Source organism: Mucor mucedo (assembly GCF_025094135.1).
Source record: "Mucor mucedo strain NRRL 3635 chromosome Unknown EV154scaffold_161, whole genome shotgun sequence".
Taxonomy (NCBI): domain Eukaryota; kingdom Fungi; phylum Mucoromycota; class Mucoromycetes; order Mucorales; family Mucoraceae; genus Mucor; species Mucor mucedo.
The window spans coordinates 18,572-23,881 of NW_026252445.1; the positions used below are offsets into that span (position 1 = coordinate 18,572).

Below are 5,310 nucleotides of genomic sequence, written 5' to 3' on the forward strand. Positions count from 1 at the left end.
ATCTAATCCTGATTCAATCCGTTCTTCGATTTCAAATTGATTTAAAAATTTCTGTCTATCCATAAATCCTGTATACAAAGGTATACAATAAAATAAAAATAAAAAGAATCTGGTGCTACCAAATGTCGGGTCTGATATAAGTGTTACGCTTAGTTATAGATATTTAAGTAGAGTAGTAAAAGAGTTATCGTTTTATTGAATGATTGATCTGACATATTTATAACTATCTAAAAGCAGTCACGACAACACTATCACGACAAAAAATTATCTACGAAAAAAGAAGTGCGCCCTCGGGGAATCGAACCCCGGCCTTCACCTTGGAAGGGTGAAATTCTACCACTAAACCAAGAGCGCTCAGATGGTCTTGATACGGTCGTATTTTGTTCTTGTGTTTCGCTTGAAGTCTTAAAAGCACGTGACTTTCACGTGTTTGGTTTACAGTATATATTGTAAAGAAGTAGGAGAAAGGTTATTGAAGATTTTGGAAGGGGTTATGAAAGTTAATGTCGAAATGAGCGAGGAAGAAGTTCAGTGTGTCTAAGGAATAAATTGTTTTTCTTGTCGTTGTTGCGCTTGGAAGATCTGGTGTTGAAAGTCCGAATGAATTTTCTAGAAGTCACGTCAAATTTGAGAAATCCATCTTCTATTTCTGATAAATCCAGAGAATCGGTTTTTGTTAGTCGTCGCAGTTAGAAGAGGAGTTATTGTCGTATTGAATATTTCTTGGATGTTATTATTTGAATTTTTGACATCTGATTTATTTTCATTTCCTTATTTTATTTTTATACTTTCATTTATTTTATCCGTATTTTTAACTTATGATTTATTTATTTGACAATGGTCGATCTGATCTTGTATTTATATTTTTGTGCATATTTTTTGACAGCTATAAAAGCTTATTTTATTGACAGTAAATAAACGTTATCTTTTTCCTAGTTTATATTTTTTATATTCTATTATTTTTGATACATAACTTCTTTGGCAGCTTTCCATTGCTTACTAGTGCATTTTAATCTCTTCTCTCTGTTTGTATAATCTGATATCAAGTCTTTACAGTCTCCTTGAACCATCATTTTATATATTGTTTATTCTCGTACTCTACACAAGGTAAACATAAAGACAGTCAGATCCTTATCAAGTGGTCCGATCTACCAGAGAAGGTTATTGACTCGTATTCAAGTTTTATAGTACTCTTTATTATTTTTGTAATGGCTCCTCCAAATTCTGATCAAGTAGAAATTATCAAGAAACCAAATTGGCGCATTGTCGAGCCAAAGGATTTTTCGGGTGTCTCAGTTGTCGGTGAAGACATGGGAAACGAAGCGTATGTTTGGCTGAAGAAAATGGAACGCTATAAGAAATCCGTTAAACTTTCAGATGAAGAAGCTCTTTTCGTGGTTGGTGATCATCTAACAAAGAAGGCTGAAACATGGTTTAATGTTGTTGGTATTAAGGCTACTTCCTGGTCCCAATTTGTCCTATTGTTTAAAAAACAATATTTAGTTGACCAAGAAGACAAATGGTGGTTTTCTTTGCAAAACATGAAACAAGGGGAGCAAGATAGTATCGATGACATTGCTTTGAAGATGGAAGAGTTGTTTGAGTTGCTGGATACCAAAAGTCAAGTTTTTCAAGTTCGCACATTTTTATCTGCTATTCGTCCGAATATCGGATTTGAAGTCGAAAAGGATGGTACTCCTGTTTCTTTCGAAACGGCTAAGATTAAGGCTAAGCAAATTGAGAAAAGTTTCTTGAAGTATGATCCTGTTCGTCTTGGTGCTGTTGGTTCGGGTCCTGTTGGTGATTTGAAAACCGATTTTTCACAAAATCATACGTTCAAAAATGATTTTTCGGATACCGCTAGTGTTGCCAGCACGGATATGTCTTCTCTTGTGGCCAAGTTAGAACAACTCAGCATCAATCTTGTTAAGTTGAATGAAAATGTTACGTCCAAGCCTGCTTCTCCTAAGCCCTATGTTCCTTATGTTGGAAATGGTTCTGCTCCTCAAAGAAATAATTTTTGTTTGCTTCTATTGCCGTGATGATGGACATAAGAAATATGAATGCCCCAAGTACTTACGTGATCAAAATCAAGTTTCGTCTACTCCTGCTACTGGTAGCAATGCGGTTCCCATTGGAAGTACCGAAGAGACGGGAAAAGGCAACGAGCAACAGTAAACGAGGTGACTGTTGCTCCTACAAATTTAAATCCTCTATCAATAAATCAAGAAGGTGGCCAAGAAGTACAACTGGTGGAGACGGTAGTAGCGAAGAGTGGTATCGTTACGAATGAAATTCTTGCGAATGGTGTGAAGAGAAGAGCTACTTCTGAGTTGGAGAAACCTGGGGTGAATCCTTCTGTTCCTGTGGTCTTGACTGGGAATAAGAAGTTAGTTAAGAAAAGGACTCGTCCGAAGGCTAGGCGTCTCCCAGTGAAATTCAAGCGGTCAAAAATTTGGGCTAAGTTGATGGGTACTGAATCAGGAATTTCTGTTGCTGAGTGGCTTTCATTAGATAAAGAAGCTGCAGCTGAAATGATTGATGGTATTCGCTATCTCAAAGAAAGTAAAGTAAAGAAGAAGGTGTCTTCTGGTGTTCGTATTTCTGGTGGCGTTGGTGTTTCTGGTGGTGTAGGTGTTTCTGGTGGTGTTGGTGTTTCTGGTGGTGTTGGTGCTTCTGGTGGTGTTAATGCTATTCCTGGTGCTGGTGTAGTTGTTGGAGATGCAAATTATCCTTTTGGTCCAAATATCAGTTTTAATAATGCGATGGATGTTGGTGTCCATGATGTAACGAACGTTGGCGAAGCTGTGGATAATACGGTGTTTGTAAATGAAGTCGACTCTGAAAGTAATTTGTCCGGTTCTGATTTGGAGGAAGGGTCTGATTATGATTCGTCTTCTTTTTCTGGTGAAGTGTCTGATTTGGAGTTCAGTGAGTTAGAGTCCGTATATGGTTATCCTTATGATCTGCAACGTATGAAGTCTACTTCGCCTTTGAGAGGTTTTATCGAAATAAATGGTAAATCGCTAGAAGCTGTTTTTGACACGGGTGCTTCGGTTTCCATTTTAGGATCTAACATTTGTAATTCTTTGGGTTTGGTACCTAATGGTGATAACTTGCATTTGGTCGGTTTCAACAATAATAATACTCCTTCCATGTCAAATGTGGTTATAAACGTACCTATCTGTATTGGGGGCAAGATTCGTCCTGAGCATATGGCGGTTCAAATGAATACCGATAGTGATATTTGTCTTTTGGGAATTCCTTGGTTCCAAGCCTATGGTATTTCTTTGGATATCCAAAATTCGCAGATTAAGGTTCCTACTTCCAAGGGTATTGTGCGTGTTCAAGGTCGTACTTCGAGAATTATTCGTGGTGTTGAGAGGTCCAAGGAAGAACAAGAGATCTTTTCTGTGGCGTCAAGTCAAAAATATTGTAACACGTTGGAGGATGATTTGATCCCTGATGCTGAAGAAGGTGACTTGGGTTATGACAAGAATGCAAATTTTGAGTACAATGCAAACAACATTTCTACAAATGTCATTGAGCCGTTGAAAGGTGTTGTTGAAAAATATAAACATTGCTTTTCTGAAGTTTCTGGACTTACATGCATCAAGGGTTATTCGGCGAAGATACGGCTTGTTGAAAAAGCGGTTCCGGTTCGCCATCGTCCTTTTCGTTTGGGTTGGTCTGATCAAGAATTGGTGGATGCTCATGTGCAGGAAATGCTAGATCTTGGTATTGTTGAGCCGTCAAACGGTGAGTGGTCAAGTTGTTTGTTTCTGGTGAACAAAAAGGAAACTGGTGTGAAGAGACCTGTTGTAGATTTTCGAGCTGCAAATAAAATGATCATTAAGGAAAACTTTCCTACGGCTACTGTAAATGAACTTATAGAAACTGTAGGTGATGCAAAGGTATTTTCTACGTTCGATTGTACCAGTGGTTATCATCAATTGGAGCTTGACAAGGATGGCGCTGAGGTGACTGGTTTTGTTACTAGTAAAGGTGCTTTTCAGTACAAGAGGCTCGCTCAAGGTTTGACGAATGGTTGTTGCCAATTTCAACGTGTGATGTCAAGTATATTTCGTGAATATATTGGTGTTTTCTGTTCGGTGTTTTTGGATGACATTTTGGTCTACTCAAAAAATTTGGAAGATCATAAGAAACATCTGGAGTTGTTGTTCGAGGCGTGTTCTAAGGCGAATCTGAAATTAAAAAGGAAGAAATGTCATTTTGGCGAAGATAAGGTCGAATATCTGGGTCATGTTCTTGGTGCTAGTGGAAATTGTCCTGGTGAAAGGAACGTAATCAAAATCAAAAATTTTCCTGAACCTCAAAATGCTACGGATATTAGAAGTTTTCTTGGTTTGAGTGGATATTATCGTAAGTATGTCCATCGATATGGTGAAATTGCTGAACCGTTGAGCCGATTGACCAAGAAAAATTGTGTGTTCGAATGGGGTCCAGAACAACAATCCTCCTTTGATCAGTTAAAGAACGCTCTGGCTACGGCTCCTATTCTATCCTCACCTCTCCGTACGGCAGTACAATGTGTCTCTTGTGATGCGTCAAATAAGGGAATTTCTTTCATTGCGAGTCAAGTAGATGACTGGGAAACTCTGGGAAATGAGCAAGTTTTATCGTATGGTTCTCGTGGTCTTCACGGAAGTGAAACAAGGTTCTCGATTCACCATTTGGAAGCGTTGAGTGTTGTTTGTGGTGTTAAATATTTCAAGCATTGGCTAAAGGGCAAGAAGTTTATCCTGATTACAGATCATAGCTCCCTGATCTACGTGTTTGCTAATCCGAAGGGTACTCCCAAGTTATCAAGATGGGCGGCGTGTTTGATGGATTATGATTTTGAGATCCGGTATCGTCCTGGGAAGCAAAATCCGGCAGATCCTTTGTCAAGAAAAATTGTGGATCTCGAGATTGGTAATCTTGATGATATTATTAAGATAGTATAATGTGTCAAAACATTGTGTGGTCTGATTATTTTTTGACAGAAAAAATAATGGCACGATCAAAATTGGAAATGAATCTTATAATTTAAGATTGTATAAATAGTTCTCATTTTTATTTAAAATAAAATTTATCTTTATTCTTCTCTTTAAAATATTATATTCGCTTTGCCTTCTTACTTTGGATCCTTTCCCTTAAATTATCCATCCCTCAAGTTGTCTAGATATTCTCATTTTCTAGTCTGGATTAAAGCTCCCTTTAAATTGGTGTTGTTTAATTGTATTTCTGTATTCGTCGTGATGGGGTTAATCTCTTTACCGTGGTATTTGGCTTTATTGTATTTTCTGA

At 37.7% G+C, this 5,310-nt stretch overlaps 1 non-coding gene across 1 annotated transcript; it reads right to left on the reverse strand.

Annotated features, from left to right (window-relative positions):
- Nucleotides 1-283: 283 nt before the first annotated feature.
- EV154DRAFT_t130 lies at nucleotides 284-354 on the reverse strand. Its single transcript has one exon. It is a non-coding gene; the product is annotated as a tRNA-Gly (tRNA).
- Nucleotides 355-5,310: the final 4,956 nt, after the last annotated feature.